This window comes from Biomphalaria glabrata, chromosome 14 (genome assembly GCF_947242115.1).
Source record: "Biomphalaria glabrata chromosome 14, xgBioGlab47.1, whole genome shotgun sequence".
NCBI lineage: Eukaryota > Metazoa > Mollusca > Gastropoda > Planorbidae > Biomphalaria > Biomphalaria glabrata.
The window spans coordinates 20,370,271-20,386,861 of NC_074724.1; the positions used below are offsets into that span (position 1 = coordinate 20,370,271).

Genomic DNA, 16,591 nt, shown 5'->3' on the forward strand with positions numbered 1-16,591 from the left:
TTGGCTCTTGCAAAGACTACCACAAGAATCCAACCTTCGCACTAACGTTGGCGTATTTACAAATTTGTAGGAATGTAGTTGACCTTATTTAACATCATCCTCCATCTTTCGCCATACTTTTCACACAGTCACACAAGTATGCACATGAATATGGTGAATACACAATAGAAAAGTTAAAAATGCAACTTATAAAGATACATTTTTTGTTAGCAATATAATTATAAAACACATTTATTTTACACTATTTACAATTACATAAAGCTTTGTTCTATGTTCAACGTCTATCAATGAAAATACATAGGACATAGATCAGAGAGAGGCATTACAATAACGATTTTATCACATTAGCACATTTACATTAACGTAGGTCTATTAACGAAATAAAAAATTACGGTTGGAGGTCGCTGCCTAGTGGAGAATCGTTTTAGGGGGTCGCGGCACTAAAAAGGTTTAGAACCGTTGATGTAATTACTAGATTCACAAGTTTCTAATACAATTGTTTGTCAATTTTGTTTTAACATTTTTGGTCATGTAGCCTGTGACACGAGTGTCGGAAATTAAAATGGCCTGCAGGTCGTATTAGGTTGGGCATCACTGTTTTATCTTGAACAGACATGTCATGGGTATTTCCGCTTGTAGGGCATAGTCAATACATAGTCCAGAGACGTCGTCTAAGTCTAGATCTAAGCCTATCATTAATTATAATATACTCTAAGCAGATTTATACCACAAACCTATATAGATTATATCTAGACTGAACATGGAGATATTTTAACACTACAAAAAAAATGTGAATTTTTTAAAAAGTTAAAACAAGGCGTTGTTTTGTAAAGTAGTCAAGCAGTTATAAGAAGTAAAGTATGTTGTTTTTTTCAACCCTAATCTATGTAACATATAATTTAATTTTTAGATCTAGAGCTATAATTGAACATCGAAAAATAGTACTCTCATCTCATAATTATTAGTACCAGGTGGCCGAGCCTCGCTCGGTTAAATAATTTCTTAAGGAAGGTTATATACCCGAAGTCATTTTGGGAATATTTTTGTAGTTACAAAAATGAACGATCGGATAAAGACTACTAATCTGAAGAGTTGCTTTAGTGTTTGGCTAGTTCTAAATAGAATTGTACATGGTGATTAAATATAAAGTCTCTTAAGTCCTCCTACAGTCTAGACAAACCACATCTCACGTCCGTCTTATAGTTTTACACTGCATCTTTTGCGTAAAACTATTGTAGGCCTACTATTATTGGCTTTGTAAAAAAAAGTCTTTGCAGTGTAACTTCTAAGATGGTTACGTTCAGACATTTAATTATGCAATTAATATATTCATTATGGCTTTAGTACGAAACATCAAGGGACGCAAATCTCTACGTTAAAGAGTAAAACATGCACTTTTTGACAAAGTAAAATGGCGCATTTTTTTCTTAATAAACTTAAATCATTGCATTAGTTTTCTAAAGAAACGTTTCCGTGGGGCACCTCTGTTACGCCGAACAATATGTTCGTCCCCCATACGGGATACGTGCCCTGCCCAGCCTGACTGTCGGACAATATGAAGTTCATACCGGCTTTTGCCATCCATCCATCCCAGTGGTGCTACAGCCCATGGAGGGATAGGGCCTGCTTCAACACATCCCTCCATTCAGATCTCTCTTGGGCTTTCCGTCACCACGCCCTAACCCCAAACCTTTTACTGAGGTTTATAGTTAAATAGAAAGAAGGCTGCAGCGTACGTGTAATCTTAATGGAACCTAACAGGAAATGGCTTTATTTCGTGAATTTGTGAGAATATATAGTTCTGTGATTAATACATAAAAATCTATATATGTAGGTTTGTGAGTTGATCAATCGTGGATAAGAATTTGTTTCCGTTTTCCAGACTGGATATAATATATTGTTACGAATCTCGCTATCCAGGCTCTCTTCAAACTGCACCACACGACACAACGAACTTAAAGAACCTCACAACTCAGGGCTCCAATTTAATTTCAAATACAATACAACACTAAGCAGTTGGCAACAATATTACACAAACTGTCCAAAAACCTAGCCTTACTCCGCCTGAATTCACACACCGTACTGTTTCTAACTTCGCCTCGTAATGGTCACATTGCGAGGTAACGTGAAATCCAGTCTTTCTGACACACTCGCTCTTATAAACTGTCTCTACTGGCCTTCTAGAATCGGATGAAACGTTCTTGACCACTCAGAATGATCACAATCGCCGTGACTTGCGTGCGTAATATTTACACACAGGTCGTTGCCGAACTGGCATGTACTGTCACTGGTCACAGTTGACCGCTCGTCCTGCGCTGGACTGGGGCGATTTGCGTCGGCTGACTACACACACACCACTACCCCCATCTGTGCCACCACCAGGTTTATAACAATATAGAGGTCTGTGATTTAAACAATCACGTAAAAAGAATGGGAAAGGAAGATTCGGGGTGGGGTAAAAAATATTCCATTTTTGTTTAAATCTATCATTCATTGGTTATTTAGGGTAAAATAATCTCTCTACGAAAGAGACAGCTTCATAAAGGACGAATCGTCTTACAAAATACAATTATCTGACTTGCTTTCTCATCAAACAGAAATTTTTTTTTTATAGTTCCTCTATTTAGCTTGCAAAGTTTTCAAAGGGTAAAAAACAAACCTGAGCGGACGCTGTTTTGACGAACTAGGAAAACTCTGGATTGATCATTTTTATAAGTATAATAAAATAATAATAATAATTAATGTATATCTTGAACACGCATATATATAGATGGCTTCTTCTGCTCGAAAGACAATGGATGCGCCCAGGTGAGTCGCTGGCTTTGGTTTCGTCTTGAGACGGGCAGAATCTGGAGTGACTGATCAAGCCAATTCTGGAGCGACAGAGTTTAGCACAGATCGTGCATGTATATGCATCTGTCCTAGGGCTATAGCTGACTGAGCAGCTTTCTTTTTCTTTCTCTTGACTGATGCAGCTTCGTTTCTTTTGCATTCGGCGAAGTTCGTTCCAGCACGTACAGTCTCTCTCCATGCTTTCCGGTCTTTGGCTATCTCCTTCCACATACTTTGTTCGATGTCTGTGGTTCTCATGTCTCGCTTGCAAACATATCTGTAGGTTAGTCTTGGGCGGACCTTTGGTCTAACTCCCTCTGCCAGCTCAGCGTATAGGATGTCTTTAGGGATTCTTCCATCTGGCATGCGAGTGACATGACCGAACCAGCGTAGTTTTCTCTGTGTAAGAAGAGCATAGATGCTGTGCATATTGTTCCAAAACGTCCTGGTTAGAGACATGATCTATCCAGGAGATGCACATTATGCGTCGCAGGCAGCGGAAGCGGAAGCTATCTAATCTGTGTTCTTGACGCATGTAAGTTGCCCAGCTCTCACTACCATAAAGAAATGTGCTCAGAACGCAGACATTGTAGACTAGGATATTGGTTGCCGTATTCAATTTGGTTTTTGCCACACGGGCTTGGAGAGTTTTGCCATTGCTGCAGAAACCTTTCCTTTTTTTTTTGTCAGCTCAGTGTCTAAATCTAGGTTGCTGGTTATTTTTGCTACATACTTCCTGCACCGCTGTAAGTGTGATTTCCAATATGTATCGCTGGTATTTCGGTCTTGGACAGGCTTATTATAAGGCTAAACTCTTGGCAAGCAGCTACCAGAGCATTCACAAGCCTCTGCAATCCTACATGTGAAGGAGATTATGAGTGCCGCATCATCGGCGAACAGCAGTTCCCTAATCAAGACACGCTGTCTATTCGTTTTGGATTTAAGGTGTGCCAGGTTAAATATCTTTCCATCGGATCTACTGTAGATGTATACTCCATCCTTCAGGATTTAAAGCGCTGGTGAGTACAACTGAAAAGAAGATGTCGAATATTGTGAGAGCCTGAACACATCCTTAGACAGATACTGGTCTTGAGGAACGTTTAAAATCCACCAGCAAAGTCAGAGGCAAAGCCCCTGGCGCCAAGTATTTTTCAGCATTTCTGGGCTTAAGAAACTCATCCTCCTACTAATAAGAAGATTGCAGGTCAAATAAAATTAATTTATATAGAGGTGAACGGACCAATCTGAAGTGTGAGAGATATTAGAGGCAAATGAGCAGTGTTTCTCAAAATTTTACAATTGACGACCCCGCCGCTAAACGTTAAGTTTTTTTTTTAAATAGTGTTATGTAGATAATTTTAAACTGTTCTGTAAAACCGAAAAAAAGTTCTTTCTGGAAATAGTATTAGAGAGGCATCAGGTTCACTATTCATCCAGCAAGGTAGTCTGTTGAAGCGCCGTTAGCTCCTCCAACGCATTTTTTTTGACGTAGTAAAAAGAGCCCATGTCAATGTTAAATTATAATGGAATCTTAGCACAATATTTATTCTAGTTAATAAAAGTTGCTGAAATTAAGTTCAATAAAGAAGGAGGCAGCATTGGCCAATACTATTATAAAGAGATGTTCGAGGTACATATAGAGCACGTATGTCTTAAGAACATCTTTGTGTTCAGTAAGAAGCCAACGTTTTAGTTTTTGTCACAAAAAAGTCAACTTAACGATGTTAAAGACTTGAAATTTTTGACCATTCTGACTATTCAAAAAGAATCAAGTCAGTAGAGACGTTTTGCAATGTCTTCTTCAAAAAGTTGAATGGGTATATATTTTAAAATATCCTTATTAGTAGAAGATAAGTCTTTATCTTACACAAATTAAATTTTTTTTAAGCATTGATAATATGATTTCACTGGGTTAATATTCAAAAATTGATTGATAACTACAAAGAACACACAACTTTTAAAATTTTACCCGTGTAAAATTATTTGAATGGCTTCATCCCTCCACAATGGCCAGGACGTCGCCCCCTCCCTCCCATGTGTTGCCCCCCACCACAGTTTGAGGAAAGCAGCAGTATTCATGCGAGTTTGTAATGGGCTTGTTATATGATCATCCTCATCATTATGCAAAAATTGTGAATATAACGATGGTCCGTTAGTCGGGAGGAAGTAGATAATACTGCTAAAAAAGAAAAACGGGTTAGACTCTAGAATCTCGTTGCTGAAGAGGCAATAAAATGTTTTCTTTAAAAGAACCTTGAATCGATTTTGCTGATTGCGTAGAAAAGTTCTACTTGGAAGATAAAACCACGTCACACAATTAATAATTTAATTTTTTTTTTTATTTCGCCAAAATACTAAAATATAAAATAACTACAATGCAAATACAACCCATTTTAAGCGGCCCCCGAAAGGGGAAAAGACGCTATTAGTTTTGTGCGAAATGTATGTCCGTCTGTCCGTCCGTCCCGTTTAGATCTCGTAAACTAGATAAGATATTGAAAATCCGACATCACAATATTTAAGATCATTGAAAGCTCTGGTGCAACGGCTAATTTTTTTTCCTGAAAGCGGAAAATCTAATTTTTAAAATCAGTTATGCAAGCAGTTTTTTAAAGAGAAAAAGCTAATTAGTATGCATTATAAATTAGACCTAATTTAAAACAAATAGTAATCTTATAAACTTCATTTTTTTAAACATTTTTTTATGTGATACATTAGAGGATTCAAATAAAATATTAAGCCTGTTCAAAACAAAAAGCACTTAGAGGGTGGTCTTGTCCACCCGAATGGTACTCTCCTGTTGAAACTATCTGGCAATAACGCCATGAAATCTTCTGTTGGGAGCATTTTAGAGACTCTCAAATTGTCAGCTGCTGAAGTAACAGCATTATATAGGTTCGAAAACCCTTATACATGGTTTTTGGTACCAACAACTGCGAAAGTAAGAGACAGACTTGTTGGTAAGTCTTTCGGTAGTGAGACTTCCTTCAAGGTTGAGATCTTCCCAATAGAGGAAGAAAGGCTGAAAATTACCCTACATTAGGTATCGCCTTCAATTGCGAAAACCAGAATCGTTGAAATCATAGAAACATTTGCAGAACAAGGATCCAAGGTGGAGGTGACGAAAATAGGTGCTTCGGACAAGTGGGTTTCCTTCATCAAAGCCTTTTCAATACAATTACATTATTTATAAGACTTTAGTTAGACCAGGAGAGGCTCGGCAAAGCGCTTAGCCTCCGAACCGAGGGTCCTGGGTTCGAATCCTGGTGAAGACTGGGATTTTCAACTTCGGAATCCTTGGGCACCTCAGAGTCTACCCAGCCCTAATGGGTATCTGACATTAGTTGGAGAAAAAGTAAAAGCGGTTGGTCGTTGTGCTGGCTACATGACACCCTCCTTAACGGTAGGCCACAAAAACAGATGAACTTTACATCATCTGCCCTATAGACCACAAGGTCTAAAAGGGGAACTAGTTAAGCCAGGTTCACATCTAACTTTGCATTCACTTGCACCTATCCTTTGATCTGCTTTCTATTGGGGCACTACACAAGATCTGTCAACCTTTTTTCTCCATTCTTATCTCTCATTTGTCTTTGATATAATTTCATTTGGATGTTCTTTCTGAAAATATTGAAGCCTGCCTGGGTGGACCACTTCGGGGGCCGATTTTAAGTTTGTGTTTCCACACAAACTGTCTTTGTAACCTTGTTGTTTTTTAAAAAGAAGACTTCCTTCCCCATCTCATCGCGTAATTTTTTTGATATATATTCTCATTTCCATCTAGTTGTATATGGGCTGGTATCCATTGAATAACATTTTTTTTGCTGTTGTTGTTGAGCTTTGTAAGTGCTGTTCTGAGGTTTTTAATATAAGAGGAATCAGAGTTTTGCAAGCTTTGGAGGGTTGTTTTCGCATCGGTTAGTAAGACAATCTGACTGTGAGGGGAACTAGGATGATTTGCTAGCATGGTAGCAGCTAGTGCTAGTGCTTCCCTTTCTGCTTTGTGACTGTCAGAGAGCTCTCCAGTTGCAATTGATTTTTCTAGTTTTCCTCCATCTGGCCATTCGATAAGTATTCCAACTCCTCCATTTGTGGTGGCTTTATGGGGACGGGGGCCGATTTGAGTTTGTGTTTCCACACAAACTGTCTTTTGTAACCTTGTTTTGTTTTGATTTATAGAAGAGGTGTATTCGCTGAAAAAACCCTGGTAAGGTGTTTTAAACTCGACCCCCCCTGGTAGGGGGTTTTAAACTCCTTGTAGTTGGTTTTAAACTGAAAAACCCTCTGGTAAACTCAAAACCCCTTGGTAGGGGGTTTTAAACTCAAAACCCCCTTGCCTGTGCTAGGACAAGTGATGGCTTAGTATTAAAATCTCATTTAAAATAAACAAAATCAAAGCAAACAAGGTTACAAAGACAGTTTGTGTGGAAACACAAACTCAAAATCGGCCCCCGAACTGGTCCACCCAGGCAGGCTTTAATATTCTCAGAAAGAGCATCCGAATGAAATTATATCAAAGACAAATGACAGATAAGAATGAAAAAAAAAAAAGGTTGACAGATCTTGTGTACTGCCCCAACGGTCCATCAGATCAAAGGATAGGTGAAAGTGAATGTAAAGTTAGATGTGAACCAGGATTCGAACCCAGAACCCCGGTTCGGAAGCCAAGCGCTTTACCTCTCAGCCACCGCGCCTCCCCTGGCCTAACTGATGTCTTATAATTGATCTAATTGTTTTGAAAAGGCTTAATCTTTTATTCGAATCCTCAAAAGGAAGATAATGTACTTTATCCAAAAATAAATAAGAAAATGCAGTTTACAATATTACTATTCGTTTTAAATTATGTCTAACTTATAATGCATACTAAATTGATTTTTTCTCTTTAAAACAATAGTAAACATTTGTTTGTGTGTAAAATACCAAAATATAGTACTTATAACTTAGTATAACAGAACTTACATAACTTAACAATACAAATATAAAAACAAAAATTTTTGACAAAAAAGGGATTTTAAAAATTAGATTTTTCGCTTTCAGAAAAAAAAAGTAGCCGTTGCATCAGAACTTTGAATGGTCTAAAATATTGTGATGTCGGATTTTCAATATCTTTTCTAGTTTACGAGATCAAAACGGGACGGACGGACATACGGACAGACATTTCACACAAAACTAATAGCATCTTTTCCCCTTTCGAGGGCCGCTAAAAATGCAAACGACAATCCCCAAATTCCAAGAGCACAGTTAAGGAAAATTTTGGATTTTTAAACCCCCTCCGAAATTTACGATAAACCCCTCTTCAATATTAAAGAAACAAATTACACACTCAAAATTCTATGAGCGTAGCCAAAGTGGTTTTGAGTTTACCCCCTTCCTCTTCAGTAGGGTTTGAAGCTACAAAATACCTCTTCAATACCAGGTATAAAAAAAAAGCAAATTACGCACTCAAAATGTTATGAGCGTAGGTAAATGGGTTTTGACAAGTTTTGAATTTAACCCCCCCCCTTCAGCGGGGTTTGAAGAATAAAATACTTCTTCATTAAGAAAAAAGCAAATTATGCAATCAAAATGTTATGAGCGTAGCTAAATGGGTTTTGACTCAGTTTTGAGTTTAAACCCCCTTATAGCGGGGTTTGAAGGTAAAAAATATCTCTTTAATATTAAAAACAAGGCAAATTATACACTCAAAATGTTATGAGTGTAGTCAAAGGGGTTTTGAGTTTAACCCCCCCCCCCCGCAAGCGGGGTTTGAAGCTAAAAAATACATCTTCAATGTAAGAAAAGAGCAAATTACACACTCAAAATGCTATGAGCTTTGCCAAAAGGGGTTTTGAGTTTTAACTCCCCTTCAGAGGGATTTGATGCTAAAAAATGCCTCTTCAATATAAAAAAAGCAAATTACACTTTGAAATTATTTGAGCATAGCCAAGCCAATTGGGGGTTTTGAGTTTAAATGCCTCTCCTACAGATGGCTTTTTTTTTAAAGTTTAAAACCCCTCGAGATGGTTTTGAGTTTAAAATCCCCCTACAGAGCGTTTTGAGGTGAAAAACCTCTATCTTCAATATTATTCTAAAGCAAACTACAGTTACTAAATTCTATGACCGTAGCTAAATGGGGTTTTGAATTTTAAAACAACAACAGAGATTTTTTAGTTTAAAACCCCCAACAGATGGTTTTGACGATAAAACTTCCCCTTTCGATATAAAACCTAAAGCAAACTACAGTCACTTAAATGCAAGAGCGTATTCAAGAGAGGTTACACATTTCACCATAAATAAAATGCAGTGAATAGACATCTGCCAAAATTGAAAAACACTAAATGTGGCTCAACAAAGATAGCTAAGACAGCTCTTAGGAGTAGAGATCGGGTCTATATCAAAAAAATCATATGCCGAACTGGGAGTCGACACCTTAGTAAGATTGTGACAGAGCGCCGCATGAGGTTTGCGGGACATGTTCTCCGACAAAATGTATTACGCATAAGAAGAGTTGCGATGACATCCTAGTAAAACTTGCCACACATTCATGGAGGTCCTCAGCGCAAGTGGGAAAAGGCTTCAGACATTACCAGTGACAGATTTTTGTGGAAACAGCTTGCCGCCAAATGCGCCGAACGGCGCGGGAGTGTCTAAGTCAGTAAGAATAGCACATTAGTTTTTGAAATAAAACTTTTTAATAGCAGGAAAATGCACTGTAGATACCTCAGAATATGCATTTTGTTGGCTTTCAATACCAGAAATAGCGCTTGGCGGCGGGGCTCCACTCTCCTCAGATCCCCTTACTGGCTACGACGGGAATTCTACAATTTTTCCACTAACTCCAGGCACTTGGACACTATAAAAAAAACAACAACTAAGACTTCTTGATCGCTTTCACCAAAGCTGCTTGCGCTCCATCATGGACATACGATGGCAGGACCGCACTACAAACAGCGATGTCCTTGCGAACGCCGGTATGGACAGTATATAGGGACTTCTTTTGGTCCGACAGTTACGCTGGGCAGGGCACGTCTCCCGTTTGGGAGACGAACGTATGCCAAAGGCAGTCTTTTCTTTTTTTGGTGAGCTAAAAGGTGGTCGACGTAACAGAGGCGCCCCAAGGAAACGTTTCAAAGACCAGCTTAGGTGTCAACTTTCCTTGGCTGTCATAGAAGAGAGCACCTGGTTGCATGCGGCCTCAGAATGAGACAGCTGGAGGTCACTCACGAAGGGCGCGGGATACACATTTGAGACCAAAAGAAAATCTGCTGCCAAGGACAAACGCAGACAGCGAAAAGAAAATCTAAATCGAACGCCTGTGGGCAATGGTTATGCTTGCCCTGAATGTGGCAAAATATGTAGGTCACAGCTGGGACATCGCAGCCACGGGAAATACTGCATTCCTCACTAATCTTCGAAGACTAGCCTTATAATTATTATTGAGCATAAACATATTTCTTCGCAATACTATAGCATATTCTAAATAATGGACATTTTTTCACCAATAATAATGATACACGGTTAGGAAGTACACTGTTTGATATCCGCTTAAATAGTCATTCCATTACTATTATATGCTTCAGTCCTGTACTTTATTTTACGCAACATGAAACTTCTGAGCTCTTTCTAGTTACGCTAAATTAAATAAAATAATATCCATTAATTGGTTTCATATTATAGCATTGAACACTTCGCCAATGGATAATATTCATATCAAATCAATAAAGTGCAAATTACAATGGGCTGGTCAGGTAGTCCATATGCTCCCAAACCTCTTTATGTTGAGCTGTGCCATGGAAGACGTTATCAATAAGGTCAGCGCCTGAAATGTCTAATAAATCACAGAGCCCTTCAGAAGGTGATAATAAGGTACTTTGAAGAGCTCTATCAATGAATCGAAACTCATGAATTGGAATGCCTAATTAATGATTGCTCGTCAAAAAAAAAAAGCCAATAAGTACAAGCTCGCCAATGGACCCAACCTATCCTTGTCTTAAGAGACCTTGCTTTTTCAAAGCGAAAATCGGACAATAACTATCTTTGAGTTCATAAGAATCGAGATTTTGAGCTAAGGGTCAGGATAACGAAGGATAAGCTTATCTACGGGTAACTCCCCTTGCATTTGATTATATAATGTCAGGGTTATAGTCACATGCCTCTGAGACGCCCAGGTTTCAGAATAAAAGAAAATGTCTTGCTTTTTAATTTTACTGTCAACGAGAAGAATATGTATCAAAAAGCCGTACACAAATTGTACTTACCTTTAGAAACCTTTGTTAAGATCTACTTCACTTCACACTTTCACAACTTCAAGTGTTGTCAGAAATCTGAACTTATTACTTGGCTTTTTTAATCTTTTAACACAATATTGCCGATACAAAGTAATTGTTTGAGAATAGCGTGTGATCTTTATTTGAACATTAGTTACACAATTCTGAAACAAAAAGACACTTTCATTTCTTGGTGTGCTCTAATGTGTATATTCACAAACATTAACATTACACACACACAATCCTTCAGACACAATATAAACACATGCATCCAGAGATAACAAGATAGCATCTATCACACTATAACGTATAATCTTAGAGATAACGTTTTTTTTTACATTGCTTTACTGTCTTACTATAGTATATACGTAACATCAAGGCTCAGAGTTATTTATTAACTTACTTTGTTTTAAGATAATTAACTCTAGGGTATATATTTTATATATATTATGACTACGATTCTCTATTACAAGATTGGTAAACAGCATGTGTGTAGCCAGGATTTTTTCGGGGGGGGGGGGGGGGAGGGGTGTTTGGAGAAAATCCCCCCCCTCCATAACAATATATATAGTTCGTCCATCGTGGTTCGATGATGACCACTTTGTCATCCAGGGGTGCTGAGGGCTTTGCACTGGAGTTTTATGCCTCCTCGTGTGGCTGGTGAGACCTATGTGAGCCCGGAATGTTTTTAGCTTCAAACCCCAATGAAGGGGGGGGGGGGGTAAACTCAAAACCCCTTTGGCTACGCCCATAGATTTTAGATTGTGTAATTGGCTTTTTTATTATTGAAGAGGTATTTTTTAGCTTCAAACCCTCTGAATGAGGGTTTAAACTCAAAAAACCTTAGGCTACGCTCATAAAATTTTTAGTGTTTAATTTGCTTTTTTTTTTATATTGAAAAGGCGGGTTATCGGAAATTTCGGAGGGGGTTTTAAATTCAAAACACCCTTGGCTGTGCTGGGGTAAGTGATGGTTTAGTATTAAAATCTCACCTAAAATAAACAAAATTAAAGCAAACAAGGTTACAAAGACAGTTTGTGTGGAAACACAAACTCAAAAACGGCCCCCGAAGTGGTCCACCCAGGCAGGCTTCAATATTTTCAGAAAGAACATCCGAATGAAATTATATCAAAGACAAATGAGAGATAAGAATGGAGAAAGAAGGTTGACAGATCTTGTGTGGTGCCCCAACGGTCCAGCAGATCAAAGGATAGGTGCGAGTGAATGAAAAGTTAGATGTGAACCTGGCCTAACTAGTTCCCCTTTCAGACCTTGTGGTCTATAGGACAGATGATGTAAAGTTCATCTGTTTTTGTGGCCTAACGAGGGTGCCATGTAGCCAGCACAACGACCAACCGCCTTTACTTTTCCCCAACTAATGTCAGGTACCCATTAGAGCTAGGGGGTCTCAGAGGCGCCAAGGATTCAGAAGTTGAAAATCCCAGTCTTCACCAGGATTCGGAAGCCAAGCGCTTTACCGCTCAGCTACCGCGCCTCTCCTGAAGTCTTAAAAATTATTATAATGTTATAATATTTCTAAATTAGTAATATGTCTTTGTCTCCTAGGGCTGAGAATGCTGATGCAAAGTATTTGTTTAGGATGTTAGCTTTAATTTCATTATGCCTGTTGTTTCCATTTTCTTAGACTTAATGAATGATTATAGGTTTTTGTTGTTATTCTTAGATATTACATTGTTTATGTATTCACTCTGCAGCTGTCTGCTTACTTTTTGGGTTAGGTGTTTAATTTTTATATAATTTTTTTAATCTCTCTGCCTTAGTTTCTTTAAATTTTCTATATAGGTTTTCCTTCTGTTTACAAAGCTTCTTTAATCTGTTATTAAACCAGCATTTATTTATTTTGCTTCATATGTATTTAGTTGGTATATGATTTTCTACTATGTTTGTAAGATAGTTTGTAGTGAAATTCCAGAGGTCATCGACTGGTTGGTTAATGTCTTTTTCTAATAAGAATGTTTGTTGAAAGTTTAATGCAGCTTGGTGTAGTTGTGTTAGGTTACATTTATTCCAGAGTACGATTTTTATTTTGGGATTTGTATTGCCTACTGCTATTATCTGGCTGAGTATATTAGTGATATCATGGTCTGATAGACCAGGGATATCCTAGTCTACTACTGATCCACGTCTGTTGGTTAAGAAGAGATCCAATGTGTTTTTTTTTTTTTTGTTTTTTTTTTACAGGATATCGTGTTTGAAGCAATGCAACTGCACATTATAGTAGCAATCCTATCGTTAGTATTTACATAAACTTTTTAAAGGACATGTAAGAAAAAATAATTAAAAAATTGTTAATTTGTCTTTAAATATTACATTATTCATAGAAGATTCTTGGCTTTCAATTGTCTGCCCTTGTCTTTATTCTTTAGGATTATTTGGTTATGGTAGTTTTTGTTTTTTAATCTCTTTGCCGGCTCTATTCAGCTTTGTCTTGTTTTCTTGTTCCTTTGTTTCCTAGTACCGTATGGCTAGAATAAAGCTGTCGCTAAGATCTAGACATTGTCCTAGTATTCTTGTTACGTGTCCAAGGGCTTGCAGTGTTTTGCACTCACCCTGTGAGTGTATTACAGACACACTTAATGTTGACTTGTGACATGTTCTCCGATCATGTGATCAAAGGGGACATAACCACAAGGGAGAAATAAGTCTGCAAAAGTGTTGACTTCCCTTTAAAAGACAGTCCTTGAGTAGTTTTCCAATAGATAACTGAAGTTCCATTTGATGCCCATCACGCATCTCCCACCCCAATCTCTCTTTAACACGATTACACACACACTCGCATAACCGCTTTAACTAAATGACATAATAACAATAAGAATGTCAGAGTAACTTTATAGATAAATTACAAGATTTAGATTTTTTTCCAAGGTCTGGGAACTTAAACAATAATTACAATTTCTAACTCGTATAGTTATCAATTCTCTATTGGATTATTTTTCTGGATATTAAATTTAGATTATAAGGATTTAAAGATACATTGTTATTTACAACTTTAATTCTACTGTGCCACACAAGACTTCTGTATTCAGACACTATTATTAGGTTAAAATTAAGAATCATCTTACTTGTGATTTTCGGTAATTTGTTTAAAACAATAGTTAGGTTAAGATTAACATTGGTGTTACAGTTTGCCTCTAGTAGGTCTTTCATAGTGCATCTAACATTATCAAATATTTTACATTTTAAAAACATATGGCTTTCATTGTTACCATTATCTGTGTGACATAAAACACATGTAAGTAAGTACCTTTCTTTTCTTACTTCCGACAGGGGTCATCCTAAAGATTAGTATGTGTGTTATTTCTCTAGCTTTGGGTGTAATGTGTTTGCTGTGTAGATTTATGAAAGTGTCTCTGAAATCTATTACACTTAACTCTGTACTCCATTTTATCCTATTGAATAATCTTTCTTGTAAGTGTTTCTTAATAATAACAATAATAATCTTTTATTGTCCGTACGGAAATTTGTCTTACAATTTGTGCATTACACCAAACAAAAAACATTATAATCTAGAACTATAACAAACCAAAATGTACATTCACACCAGACTCACTCATAATTTACATGCGAAAAGTTTATATGTGATTGTTTCTATTTAATGATTTGATTGCCAGGGGAACAAAAGAGTGTTTGTGTCTGTTTGTCTTTGCTATCGGTGTCTTGTATCTCTTTTGTGATGGTAAGAAAAATCCTGACACAAAGGGGGATTTTTTATTCCTAAAATCTTTTTAGCTTTATTATAGATGTTTGTCTCAAACAGCTGCCCAAATGGGGTTTGTTTTTTTGCCAATGATTTTACCAGCAGCATTTAGGATTCTATAAAGTTTATTTTTATTTTTAATACTCAGATTGCCATACCAGGTAGTGATACTAAAACTTAAAATATTGCAAATATAAGCGTGATAAAACATAGACAAGGCCTTTTCGCTAACATTAAACGAGGACAGTTTTCTCAGTAATCATAATCTTTGCTGTCCTTTTTGCTGATACAATCAGTATTTGCAGTAAAATTTAGTTTATTGTCAAGGATAGTACCAAGGTATTTAAAGGTTTGCACTATTTCAATAGTCTCTCTAGCTTCAGAAACAATATCATTTTCCTTCTTTTCCCTACGAAAATCGATTATCATTTCTTTGTTTCTTTTTAATTTAATAATAAAAAATTATCTTTACAGAATTTTTCAATGTGTTCTATTACGTCTGAGCTCTCTGAGAGCAGGGCAAGAAGAGCCGCATCATCAATGAATTTTGTGAAGGAGCAAAAAGGACTATCGGATTGAAAATCATTGGTGTACAAATGATTTGATTTGATTTTGATTTTAGGCACATCGGCACAATTTAGACCATGTCGTGCCTGCAGTCCCTTAAGGACTACTCTCTCTCTAAACAACTAGGGCCAAATTCTATACAGTCATGTCATTAAAATCAAGGTCTATTCACAGTTAAAATAGTAAAGGTAGTAAAAATTTAATTATTTGGTAAAAATCTAATGTAAATAGTACATGTTCACAAAGTCATAAATCAGATTTTCGTAGATAACCCCACTTCCCGGATAAAGCCCAGTACCTTCCCAGGGTCGACATTATCAAATAGTGTTTTTAAGTTAATGGCTCTAAAATATTTCTCCGAAATCCTGGTATCTGGGGCAATCAACGAGGATATGTTCCACGGTGAGGCGAGAGTCACAGTACTCACAAAGTGGGAGCTCCTCTCTCTTCAGTACAAAAGAGGGCGTGATGTAGGTGTGGCCAATCCTAAGTCTGGACATGGTCGTGCTACCACGCCTTGTCAGACCCTTAGATGTGGGCCGCCACCTGACATCCGCCACAATCTGCCTGATTTTATTGTGAGTCTCAGCCTCCCATCGGTTCTGCCACTCTCGATAGGGAATTTGGGTTCCTGACACCGCATGATTTAGGGCTCTCTTTGCTTCTCTGTCTGCGGCTTCGTTTCCCTCAATGCCAACATGGGACGGGACCCAGATGAAGGTGACATCCCTACGGTCGGCTGTTATTTGGTCCAACAGCTTTAGGCTCTTATGTACCAATGGGATGTCAGTCTTCATCCGCACCAAAGCTTGCAATGCAGATTTGGAGTCGGAGCAGATTATAAATTTCCTCCTTTCTGATGCTTTAACGGCCATAAGTGCAAGCGATATTGCATGGAGCAGCCATCGGGGAGTCTACGGGAGATTATTCCAAAAGGAGCAGGCATACGCGCCCTTTCCATACATTTTGGATCCGTCTGTGTAGATGGTGCCACAATCTCCGTAGCTCTCCTGCAGTTCCCTAAAATGGACTTGTAGTATGCTTGGGTCTGTATTTTCTTTTTTTGAATTTAAGGAGGGATAAATTTATTTTGGGTTTATTCATTAGCCAAGGAGGATTCTGAGGGGTTTCTATTTTAGAGATTGGTCAATGGGTGGGGTTAAATTTTGGATGGGTTCTCTCATTCGAAGGCCCAACGACTGTATGACGTTAGGCCTTCGATTGTATA

At 37.7% G+C, this 16,591-nt stretch overlaps 1 protein-coding gene across 3 annotated transcripts in view; it reads right to left on the reverse strand.

Moving 5' to 3' along the window:
• Nucleotides 1–11,345, reverse strand: part of LOC106073216 (filamin A-interacting protein 1-like) — a 67,693-nt gene extending 56,348 nt beyond the window's left edge. For all 3 annotated transcript variants that reach the window (XM_056010282.1, XM_056010280.1, XM_056010281.1), the window contains exon 1: nucleotides 11,070–11,345. The gene's annotated coding sequence lies outside the window, so the exon portion shown is untranslated. The remainder of the gene's footprint in view (nucleotides 1–11,069) is intronic.
• Nucleotides 11,346–16,591: the final 5,246 nt, after the last annotated feature.